General features: G+C 35.8%; 1 pseudogene; it reads left to right on the forward strand.

Moving 5' to 3' along the window:
- The first annotated feature begins 5,549 nt into the window (after window positions 1-5,549).
- LOC148999882 (putative 12-oxophytodienoate reductase-like protein 2A pseudogene) lies at window positions 5,550-6,734 on the forward strand (annotated as a pseudogene).
- Window positions 6,735-13,570: the final 6,836 nt, after the last annotated feature.

Below are 13,570 nucleotides of genomic sequence, written 5' to 3' on the forward strand. Positions count from 1 at the left end.
CTTTGAAACGAATTTAAATTTGTAGGAAGAGCATTATGTCCTACTTTCCAAAGAAACATCTTAATCTAGGCAGCGTCTTTACTTTCCAAATTGTATTCCAAAAAGTCATAGAGGCAGAAGCGGTGCCTCGAGAATATGAGCCCAAATAGTTGTTTAACTCCACAAAATAAGTAGATCTAACCGTAAAATTACCTGTCCAAGTATGTTTCCACATCCATCTATCCTGCAAGGCCTCAGATGAAATAGGAATCTTAAGAATTACATTTATCTCAGAAGCTGAAAACCAGCACTGCAGTTTAGAAAAGTCCAAGGATCGTGAAGGCCAGTGGATTAATTCACCAACCCATAAAGGACTGCCGGAAGGGGAATCTCTCCAAATACGATTTAAAGGTAAATCAGGGATCCAAGGGTCAGAAAATACCTTAGTTTGACGACCATTACCTATACTTCAAATCAGACCCTTTTTAAGAACTTCTTTACCAGCATGTAAACTGCACCAACCCCAAGAGCATCCCTGCGTACATCTAGCATCAAGAAAATCAGTATTTGGAAAATATTTGGATATAATAACTCTGGCCCACAAGGAATTAGGATGCTGAAGTAATCGCCAAGCTTGTTTGGCTAAAAGTGCTTTGTTAAAAAGATTTAAATCACGAAATCCTAAACCACCATGCTTTTTTGATTTGCACAGCTTCTCCCATGATGCCCAGGAAATACCCTTCTGAGAGCCCCTGCCCCACCAAAATAGTCTAATTTGTTGGGTAACCCATCTGTTACTAGTTTCGGTAATAAGAAGTTTGACATTACATAAGTTGGGAGAGCCTGAGCAGCTGCTTTAATGAGTATTTCTTTGCCAGCACTTGATAATAATTTACCCTTCCAACAAGCCACTTTTTTTTTGCCATTCTTTCACGAAAAGAAACAAACAGTTGACTTTTAGATTTTCCAAAAGTAGATGGTAAACCTAGATATGTACCATGGGAACTTACCTCACCAAGCTGAAGAATAGAAGTTATAGCTCTCCGAACCGGCAAAACTGTACCTTTACTAAACACCACAGATGATTTAGCCAAATTTATATGGTGACCAAAAACATGCATATATTCCTGAAGAATAAAATTTATATGATGAGCATTTGATTCACTTGCTGAACAAAAAATCATACAATCATCATCAAAGAAAAGGTGGTTAATAGCAGGATTATATCGAGATATTCGCAAACCTGGCAACCTAGGGATACCAATACTTGCACTTAGTCTCCTAGACAAAGCCTCATGACAGAGAATAAAAATGTATGGACTAAGTGGGCATCAATTGTCTAATGCCCCTAGTTGGAACCACCTTCTCCGACAATTGACCATTAACTTTAATTTGAAAAGTAATGGTGGTGATGCATTGCATGATCCACCGCACCCACCTTGCTTGAAACCCCAAAAACTTTAAACATACCTCAATAAAATTCTATTCTAACTTGTCATATGCTTTACACAGATCTAGCTTAAGAGCCAAATAACCATGTTTAGATGTTGATTTCTTCATAAAGTGAAGACATTCATGAGCCAAATACACATTGTCTGAAATGGATCGTTCAGCTACAAAGGCACTTTGAGTTTCACTAATAATGTTAGGCAAGAGGATTTTCAAATGATTAGCTAAACATTTAGCAACAACTCGATAAGGAACGGTACAAAAACTAATTGGCCGTAGATGGCCAACCTCTTAACGAAGTCCTCCCCTAGAATATGAGAAATGATGGTATTGAACAAACTTCTTAATAAAAAACCTCTATTAAAAAAATGTTGAATGCCCTTAACAAAGTCCTCCCCTAGAATATCCCAGTTTTTCTGATAGAATCGAGCTGGAGGTTTAAATAAGATGGGGGCTTTGTCTTTTGTTTTGAAGGAATTTGAACTTAGACCCTAGAGGCTTTAATTTTTTGCCAATTAAATAAACTTGAGGTTTATAAAGCACTTTAAAAGAAAAAAAATATAGTTTCAACAGTTGCAAAACCAAAAATAAGGAAGATAAATATATAGCAAAGTGTCATAAGCTTCGGAATAAAATGAATTTTAATAATATTCCGAAGCATTTTCTTCGGGGGCGTTTGGTTCCGCAATTCCCTGGAATCCGCTTCTGTAGGGAATTATGAGTCTATGGAATTAGGTTCTGTAGAATCATATTCGTAAAAAAAAAACTATTTGGTTACCTTGATTCTGGAAAGTAAATCTGTCTGAATTTTGCACCATAATGGTGATTTTATGGGAATTATCCATATTTATATTTGGAGTTGAATTAGGTGAGTCTGTTTGGAAACCACCTCAAGAGGTGGTTTCCAGTGGATTCAGTTTTTTAGTGTAAATTGAGGATTCTTGAAGAATCTGGATTCCGACTCAATGTGTGAACCAAACGATTTATTTTATTGGAGTCATGATTCCCTGGAATCTGATTCCAGAGAATTGCGGAACCAAACGCCCCCTAAGGGATTAAATTAGGGACTGTTTGGTTACATAAGTCTGGAAATTTCAAGTATCTAGAAATTTCAAATCTATAGAGTCATAATTCATAAAATTAACTGTTTGGTTGTGGAATAAAATTTGTGGATTCATCCTAAAAAAATATTTGGTTGACGTGACTTTTGTGAATGCACAAATGTGTAGTGTTTTTATAGTGGAAATGAAATCTCTGGATTTCACCCCATACCCATAAATCTACAGATTCACGTTTTTAGTGTAAAAATATGAATCTCTAGATTTCATGAATTCAGAGATTTTCACAACCAAATGGGTAAAAATCTCAGATTCATGAATCCAGAGATTTTAAATCTCTGGATTCATGTAACCAAACAGGCCATAAGGGCCTGTTTGGTTGTGTGAGTCCAGGGGTTTCAAATCACTGGACTCATGAATGGGCATTAAAACCCTGTTTGGTTGGAAAACATGAGCCCATTCAGAAATCTACCCATTTCAAAATTTAGGCTAAAATTATGAATCAGTCGAGTTCAACAATTAGGGTGAAATGAGTGGGATGAGCATCATCTATAAATACCCTTGAATGAACGCATTTCACATTTCGTTTTGATGGTGTCTTGACTTGAACGGCTTCCTCTTCCTTCTCGCTTCCCAGAACGAACCCGCTTGAACTCGAACGGCGTCCTCTTCTCTTCTCGCTTCCCGAACAAAGGTCTCCTCTCGCTTCCCAGAAGGAACGAATTCCTCTTCTCCACGAAGGTCCTCTTCTCCTCTCGCTTCCCAAAAGGAACGAATAGTAGAGTGAACGAACTCTTTCAACAGCAGTCTTCATCTTACTCTACCAGCAAGATAGAGCAGAAAATCGTCTTCGTCTTACTTAACCAGCAAGATAGAGCAGAAATCGTCTTTGTCTTACTCTACCAGCAAGATAGAGCAGAAATCGTCTTTGTCTCATTCTTGTCTTTGTATTCTTCTCACTCTACCAGCAAGATAGAGCAGAAATCTCTCATCTCTGATCAGAGACTAGAGAGATCGAGACGAACACATGGGTAACAGACTAACAGGGTAAGTGGGTATAGAATTTGTCTATTTTTCCCTCAATTTATTAGCAGTACCCTGATTTGAGTTGTTTTCTTTGTTTTATGAATCATACAAGTAGACTGAGCAGTACCTGCGATTCTTTCCTGAGATACTCTCTTCCTCTGTTCCTCATAGTCTGAGTCCTGAAGTATAGCAGTCAGCAGCCAGCGAGCTGCCCTTTCGGCCTTTCCTGTGCTACTCTCTTTACTTATTTTATTTTATTTTCCAATTGAGTCAGTTTCTTTTTCTCTTGTTAATCTTGTGCTATCTAGAGTACGAAAGCTATTGTATGTTTGAAACATGAAGACTGCTAGTTGGTAGCTAGGGATTCTTACTTTTTGAATTCTTGGAATGAAAAGTTTTCCATTGAAGTGATTGCTATTACTTTACTCTCTCTTGAAAAGTTTTTCATTGTTTTGATTGCTATTGGGTGATGACTGGTTTGTTTCTTGCTTCATTTTAGTAATTGTTTTCTCATAGTTAATTAGCCGGTGTTAGATGAACATGCTTGAGAAGGGAGGGATGTGGACAGAGGAGATAAGGGTGACGAAGATGGTTTCTTGGGGAGAGGGAAGGGCTCTTATGGTGGGTGTGAAAAGTCTGGAATGTGAGCTTTGGGGATAAGATGATAACCAATAATTGGTTGCTGGAGAGAAAGTCTATGTTCATTGCTTGTGTTAAGTTTCACTTTGAGAAAAGAACATACCTTCTATTTAGGTCAGTGATCCATAAGTGAGGAACATAGAGGCAGCTGTCAGATTTCTAGTTTTAGGAATGAGAACCCTACCCATTTGAATTAGGACTTCTTGAGAAGTATAAAGGATAGCAAAATGAATTTGGGCTCAATCAAATTCCAATCAGAGAGTACATATATCCTTTAAAATATAGTGGTGGGTAAGACTAGAACATCACATCGTACAGGAAAAAGGAAAAAAAGACTAGAACATCACAAAGAGAATTTATTAAAACAAGATAAGTCCTACCCTAGGTTTGGTATGCATTCTCCAAATAGATTAAAATTTTAGATGCATTTGACACTTTTTCTTTTGGGTAACATGTTAGACACCTTTTGAAGCAAGAAAATCAAGAATAAACATTTTTGAGAACGTATAGATCAAACCTAGCCTCAAATTTTTTGACTTTTTCCATGTAACAATTATATTTTTCTTAAAACAAAACTAGAGATAAATTTTTCTGATACTATGGTTACCCATCTAAATACCTTATCGATTTCCAGATTGGTCATCTAGTTGAACTCATTCAATAATGTCTTTATCTTCTTCTTTCATTCAATTGTCATTGCAACTTAGGAGTTTTAAACTTATTTTTCTCCACTCATCTTTGTCCATAGAAGAAAGCTTAGAACATCATTCACTAGAGTCAAGAGTGGTAGTCACTTCTTGTTCACGTTCCTTTGATGAGATAGAGAGAGAAGATTGAAGTCACCTCCTTGCTATATTTAATTAGAGAGGTAGGTCTCTCAAATTTGAAGTCTCAACTACTATTCTAATATGGTGAACATAATCATAGTTTAGAATATGGTTGAATCTGATGCAATAAGCCAATAATGCTCATGGGGTGCTTTTTAGTTTCTACTCTTCGAGTGGAACTATTTTTGTTTTATTATTCAATTAAATCTCTCATCTCCAGATTCATGTCATCCCTTGAGTTCTCTTTGTATTGTTGAATTGTGTTCCTAGTTTGCATCGTTCAACAACCTATTCCACGGGAGACAATTGACCGGGATCCCCGTCCCTAGTTTCTTGCTACAAAGATGAGAGATGAGTGATGAGTCTCATTAGCAATAACATCTGACAATGGTGCTAGAGGCTCATCCAGTATACATGCTACAAAAGAAGCAGAACTTGCTGCATTATGAAGACTAAGGCCTTTCTAGGGTGAAGTGATCTAAGACTGTGGGAAGGGTGTCTAGCTCAAGTATGCTCTTCCCCTTGTACCCTTTCTTGGTTTTCTGATATTTCCTGATGTTATCTTATTATGATGGCGTTGTTTTTGAGAATTGAATTTATGCTCCAAACTAAAGATGTAATTGCAATCAACACCTGTGAACAAGAGGCATCCAAATGCTTGAGATGTGTGCAAGGTTGTAGAAGGGGATTTATTTTGTTTTTTCTTCACACAAATGAACCAAATTTCAGATGAACTGTGCTATCTTGTTTAATTTTTACTCTCAAGTATGCCTTTATGCCTTTTCAATTATTAGTAATTTTTCACCTCCCAAATATCCATTTCATTGTCAGATCTGTTGATTCCTTTGAAAGTTCGTGTCCTAACTCCTAATGATTGGCTTATCCTCTCCAAGTGTCTTGACACAGTTCCTTTATAGGTTTTCAACCTAATGGACAAGCTCCGATCTCATCCACAGATAAACCACCGAAGGGAGAAGAGTTCACCCCTCCAAGACGATTAAGGACCGATGAAATCCCTCAAGTTGTTAATGATTTCAGAGTTGCAGCTAGGAATGCTATAGAAGCTGGTAAATTCTCAAAATAAACATAGTTTCACCAAAATGTGGAAGTGTTTTTAAAACTTTAGAAAGTTTGAGCCTTAATGAGAAAGCTATTGGGAGCCAATTTCTTTCTGAAAAGAAGCATTGTATGATTTAGAAAAGGGATACTTTGGACTTTGAGAATCCTGCTATAAGTTGGTTAGTCTGCAAATTACAGTTGGTTAGTCTTAAAAAAAAAAAAAAAAAAAAAAAACAAATCTAGAATGAAAAGGTTTTCTTCCAAAGAGTTGCATATATAAAGTAGGAAATATTAATGTGTCAATTCAGAACCTCCAAATCTGATATGTAATGCATCTGATGTTGTCCATGAGAAAGCTATGATGGTGTTGATTCGATTAAAATTTCCTTGGATTGCAGTTTTTGATGGAGTTGAAATCCATGGGGCTCATGGCTACTTGCTAGAGCAGTTCATGAAAGACCAAGTTAATGATCGAACAGATGAATATGGCGGATCCTTAGAAAATCGTAGCCGCTTCCCACTTGAAGTTGTTGAGGCTGTTGTCAATGAGATTGGAGCTGATAAAGTTGGTATTAGGCTCTCACTTTATGCTGAATATATGGAAGCTGGGGACTCAAACCCAAAAGCTCTTGGCATTTACATGGTTGAATCTCAATTCAGACTAAGAAACAGATTTGTGGAACTCAAATTGGACTGAATCCAGTTGATGGGTTGAAGCAAGACTGTTCCTCTGAGAACTAGATAATAAACTAATAACCAAAGTTGGAGAAACAAGACTACTCACTGTTCAGATTAAGTTGACAGCAGCTACTACTTTCACTTTCAAGATTTGAAGTTTAAACAGTTCTTACATGTTCGTGGATGGGCCATTGACCAGTTTCTATGAACAATAAGAAGTTTAGCTAGATGTAAGTGATCATGTTTCTCAAAAATAATATATATTTACTTTTTTATACAACTGGATCAGTTACTGACTTACTGGGTAATTTGATTGATCAGGTTTACCCTTTACTTTTTCAAATTTGATACAATTTTTATAGTTTTAATTGAACTATTTATGACCTAATATAATATTTGGAAACAGAGAACTAAATCAACATCTTGAATCAAATGATGAAGACTGATGCAATTGATCATATTTCAGTTTTTCTTTTTTGGGTCATCAAACACCACATTGAATCTAAACTCTCAACTCTCAATCCTTTTATCCTTATATAGAAGTACATTTTCTTATAAGGAAAGGATTCCATAATTCATCGGATATTATTCTTGGTGGAGAAGACTTGAGGGCAACATATGTATAGCTAAGGCATTAACAATGATTGGATACTGATGCTTAGTTATTAGGACTTGGCATTGCAAATCCAAAGAAAGAATAATATTAGATTACAATTAGTTGACTAGGATTTATATTTGTGCACTGCATCTGTCTAAGTCAACTAATTTTGACGTCAAGTTCAACAAAAAGCAAGATAACCCCCTTATAATCGAAAAAAAAAAAAACAAGGGTATTTTTGTCACAAAAATTATTAGACTAATGGTTTCTATTAAGCTTGTCCCTATTTAATAATTTCTTGAAACCACAGGGGAATGCAAAAGAAAACTTAAAGTGGACTAAAAGTGACTTAGACCAAACCTCATCCAGATGAAAATTATCCATTTTGAAATTCATGGACACACATAACCAAATAGTTTTCCAAGGTGAATCTATAGATTTCAAATCTACAGATTTAAGATAACCAAACAATTTTTCTAGATGAATCCATACATTTCATTCCACAGATTCAAGTAACCAAATAGTTTTCAGGATGAATCCACAGATTTCATTTCACAAGATTCAAGTAACCAAACGGTTAATTTTTTCATTCATGAGTCCATAGATTTGAAAACTCATTTCATTTCAAATGGCTGGATTCACACAACCAAACAGGCCCTTAGCACATGGGCAATCGTATAAGACAAATGAAACATAATCATAAAAATGAAAACTTATCTTATTTTGAATAGCATGAATGATCTCCTTTATTTTGTAGTTTCTTTTTAGAAAAGAAAATGAATTTCAAATTAAAATTTTTTCCATAGTATAGTATTGTAACTTGACAAAAGAGTACATATGTAAAGAAATAACTCTAAATAAAAAAGAAAAAAGTAAAGAGATAACTAAAAATTATTTTTTCGATTTTGAGAAAATATATAGACAACACATCATCAGTAAACTAACGGAACTTAGCAGTAGGGGGCATCTCGTCCTAGTGCGGTTTTATCCATCCATATGTCCAACTTTCTTCACCATCTCTCACAGTATATACCCCATCCGTCTTTGCAGACCAATAGCACTGACTACAGCGAGTCTCATCTCTCTTGGCATCATAAGCCTGTAAAACTCTGATATCCATCTCTCCAAGATAAATCGCAGAAGAAAAGCGTAGTTTTCTGGAAATTGTTACGGAAAGGCCACTGGTAATAACTTTTAGGAGCGACCTATTGGATACCTAGATCATTGTCTCTTGATTTGCAATGAACCGTCAGCGTCAAACCTGGATCCAATTCGTTGATGATGCGAACATGCTTCTGTGCATTCACCATGCTTGACGTTATTGCAATCATCAATGTGATCGTGATGATAAGTCTCAAATTTTCATGTTGTTTCCTCATAGTATTGGGATCACCCAATGTAATCATCGTCAACAACATGGTTTATTCTTCTTCTTCCATCTTCTTATATACTTCAAGAAAAAGAAGAAGAAAAAAAGATAAGAGTTCTTTTTTTGGCATGGGAAATAGAAGGTATGGGAGCCAAGAAACTGAAACTAATGTGGTTTCCCGGAATGGATAGTTTTAACCAATTTTATTGTAATTTGGAATAGAATCCTCAAATTGAATAAAAGGTCTTTCAGTTAGAAAGTATAAGTCAGGAAACCCTAAATGCAAGGAGTGGTTACAAGCCAAAATGTCCCACACATACAAAAAAAGATTATCTTGTCAAGGTATCATCAACCACTTTTAATTTTGGAAAGGCATGCTGAGTAGAGAGGATTTTAACTATTTAATTTTACCATGAAATACTATATGTTTCTAAGATGTCATCAAGGAACGAAATTTCGTTCCATATCGGAAACAAGCCAAAATGGGAAAATCTTGCCGATATTTATTGACCAAATATCCGCAAATTTCGACCCCCCATTTCGGGGGGGGGGGGTTTGTCATTTTGGGCCTAAATTTTGTATGTACCCTAATTTGATGCCATTATTTAGTAAATTTGAATACTTCCCATAAATTATTCCATATAAATACTCTTTTTTTTTTTTCGCTAAAAGGGTCATTTTATAGCAAAAATAAGAAAAAAAAAAGAAAAACAGCAATTAGTACCTACCTTGCTCGCCCGCAACAACTGTTGCCCCCAATACACCCTTCCTCACTGGTTCCTATTCATAATTGACAACAACTAAATTATCAGAAACGAAATGTAGGACGTCCAGATGCATCCAACTCAAGATCTTTAAGAAAAGCTTCATAATAATAGTTGCATAGCAGCACTATCCTCTCCCAATGGGATACTCAAATGCACTGTGGATACTTTCGCTGAAGTTGCATCTACTTTCTTGAATTCCTCTGCTATAAAAACCTTTTTACTTGTTACTACTTTCTTCACTCCGTGAGCCTTCTTCTTCGGACGACCAGGTTTCCGACGAGAAGAACCTTCAGCCCGCACTGATATCGACGAAGACGAAAGTGGAAGAACTACTTTCAATTGCAAAGTTTCATCATTGGCCGAACTCTCCAGCTGGCCGAATTTTGATCGGCCCAACAATAGTCCAAATCATCCTTCGTAGTTCCTTCAATGGCTGAACTTCTAATAATATTTGCAACTTCAGGTCCCACCAATGAACACTCCAAAGAAGGGTTTCCAATTTGCATAGAACTCTTACCTGCAACAAGCACTTTTTGAAATTCAAAAGGAGTGGCCAAACCACTTTCGAGCTTATCTGTAGGTCCCATTAGTGAACTCCCCAAAGGAAGTTTACCAATTGGATTAAAACACTTTGCCGCATCTAAGGAATTTTGAATTTCAAGACTAGAGTCCACGGCCAAGGAAGCTGCTTCAAAATTATTCAAATTGTTTGGGCCTCGCATGACCCCACTTGAAGCTCCAAACTAGAGTTCACGTCCAATGCAGTTTCTTCCAATCTAATCGAATTTTGTTGCGTAGAAAAGTCTTCCACAAGAAACCGAATTATGTTCCATAGAAGAGTCTTCCACTCTAACCGAATTCAGCAGGGCCCCACAAAGCCTCTCATGAAGTTTTTCAAACCGATCAAAAGAGCCAATATCCTTAGTGGCCGAATTAGGTGGAAGTTCGTTAGTCGTGGGACCAACAGAGGTAACTACGTTCTTTGAAAGATTACCAACCAACATCGAACTCTTGCCTTTATCTAAAATTTTTTGAAGTTGAAAAGGATAACTTTGAGAAAGAGAAAGATCAAGAGAAGAGTTCTTGCTAGACGCGATCACCACATCAGAAGGAACCAACCTTGTAGATTTGAAATTTGAATTGAAATTTGAAATTGAATTTGCTGCACCCCCATTGGATGAACTCTTTATTAGTCACATTTAACATGTTATCTTATGAGGCCTAAATCATCAAGACATAATTGGGAAGATGACCCATTGACCTTGAAGATTTTATTACAGAATCCATTAATAATTTAAATTGTTTCTATAAATATTTTCATGTATATACTCCTTCTTTTCACCTTTTTTTGTCTAAGGTTCATCGGCAAGCTACTTTGTTTAATGTTAGTCATACGTTTTGTAACTTATAAACATTCCTATTCACAATGCAAGAATTTAAGTCTTATTTTTCTTTTTCAATTTACCGCAATTTTCATCTCTATCTTCCTAAAAAGTAGTAGTGGTTATAAACAGAAGAGACGTCTAATCTTTTCCAAACTCATGGGACATGAGATCCTAATCTTTCCCAAACCCGTAATCGAGGTGTGCAAAAAAACAGGCACCCTTCCATCTCACTTCTCAAAGATAACTCTATCTACAATTTTCGGCTCTCAAGTATAAATTACATGGAATTTCAGATAAAGTTCATCTTCAATGGAAGCGTTGTCCTAAAACAATTTTTCATTTTATTTTCTTCACAGATTTTAATTCAAGGACTGCTGGGATCACGCGCTTATGGTCAAGCTCGACTTAAATTTTCCACAATCATAATGACGGAAGTTTTACAAACAAATTAGAGGATTTTAGTTCGCGATTGCGCGGATATTGTCCACACAGCTGCTACATTTGGATTCTGATCCAAAGGTAATAAATCCGGGAAACTCGGTAATCAACTCCGTGAAGTTAAACGTAAAATAGGTTTTGAATTTTACAAAGAACACCCCCAATAGCAATTGAATTCACAAAATAAAACCCTGAAACCTTGAAAGAGATTTTATGAATCAAAACACCCAGCCGACTCTCCTCATCGCCGGTAGCCCAATCCACCTTCAACGCGTAGGTTGCAGCGGTTACATCTAGTTCAGAGGGTATTCGAGCTGGTCTTTATTTATCACTGCTACATCCCTTGCAATCCCTCTTAAGTAGGAAACCCCATCTTCTTTGTCGACGAGAATTGAGTATTCTAGTGCAGATTTGACCTTTGCAATTTCTTCAAACGTGAATCCCTTTTCAGATGCAACAATGAACCATGCATTCTCTACAGTAGGTAGAATCAATTCAACTTAATTCAATAATTCTAATTTTATCATATGTCTGAAATAAACTTTCTAATCATTCTTCAACAGGAGGTAGAATCAATTCAACTTAATTCAATAATTCTAATTTTATCATATGTCTGAAATCAACTTTCTTAGTCATCCTTCAACAACAATTCAGTAGGAGTAATTGAAGATATGTCTGATATTTTTCAAGTTTACTCAGATGGAGCATTGTGTGAAGCAACTTCAAATCAGGCCACGAAGTGGTACTTTTGGATCATAGCAGTTCTTCTGTTTCTGTCCAGACAAAACAGGGAAAAAATGTTTGGTTTTGCTTCAAGACTGCTGGTAAAATTCTTATTCCTTTGTATTAGAATTGCGAACAATGTTTATTGATGTCTTTTGCACAATACTTGGAAGAAAGATTTTTATACAATTTTTTTTTTCTTTTTTTCTTTTCCTCTAATTCGTTTTCAGGAATTGATCTTCTTTTAAGTGATGTTCTTTAGATCTCTTATCCGGGTTTTTCCACTTCAAGAACGCCCTTTTCTCATTATGGGATCAGAAAATGAGCAAATCAGTCTACCAGAGGTTGTCATTATCTCGACAATGGCTACTTGTGGAACTCTAATCTTTTTTTTTTTGGTAAAAAAATGTTTTTGTCTTTGTCACTTGTTTTGCTTTTGTTTACAATTGGTTGGTCTTTCTGGACTTAATCCTTTCTATTACCCCCTTTTTTATCCTATCCTTTTGGTTAATAAATTTATTATTTATTAAAAATAATTCATAACATAAGATTTTGTAAAGATAAATATAGTAGGTGAACCCTCCCATTCCCCTGGGCAACCACCCCCAAGATGCAAACGATCAGACTAATAGCAAAGTTGACTCTCTCACACGAAAGGTTGTCTCATTACCGGAGAGGTTTGACTGGCCTATTCTCATTACCTTGATTTCCAAGCTTTGTAACTCGAAGATTTCTCCTATTGAATGAATTATGCTTTCCAAAAAAAAAAAAAAAAAAACACGCACACTCTAATTGGTCCCAATGTACAGACAGGTAAACTCGTGTTTGCTTACCAAGAATACCTATCCAAATCGTATTTTTAACTTAAATTTGTAGTAGTATTCATAACGGTACTTTTCCATCTCTACAAGGATAACATTAATACAATGTGCTGAACATTTGACACATGACTGGCCATAAAAAGCTTCTTTTTCCCCTTTTAGATAAATTCATTTTTCCACCTACATATTAACATGAAATGCCTTCTCATGGCCATTTCTAATGAGCCATATGACATTTTGGTTAAAAGAATTTGTCATTATTAGAAGTCATCAGCTAGGAAATTGTAGCTACTCACAGCCCACAACTACCTGTTGGAAATACCTTAGCACATGGGCAATCGTATAAGACAAATGAAACATAATCATAAAAATGAAAACTTATCTTATTTTGAATAGCATGAATGATCTGCTTTATTTTGTAGTTTCTTTTTTAGAAAAGAAAATGAATTTCAAATTAAATTTTTTCCATAGTATGGTATTGTAACTTGACAAAAGAGTACATATGTAAAGAAATAACTCTAAAAAAAAAAAAAAAAAAAAAAGTAAAGATATAACTAAAAATTATTTTTTCGATTTTGAGAAAATATATAGACGACACATCATCAGTAAACTAACGGAACTTAGCAGTAGGGGGCATCTCCTCTTAGTGCGGTTTTATCCATTCATATGTCCACATTTCTTCACCATCTCGCACAGTATATACCCCATCCATCTTTGCAGACCAATAGCACTGACTACAACGAATCTCATCTCT

This window comes from Hakea prostrata, chromosome 11 (assembly GCF_041222555.1).
Source record: "Hakea prostrata isolate BN-2017 chromosome 11, UWA_Hpros_2, whole genome shotgun sequence".
Taxonomy (NCBI): domain Eukaryota; kingdom Viridiplantae; phylum Streptophyta; class Magnoliopsida; order Proteales; family Proteaceae; genus Hakea; species Hakea prostrata.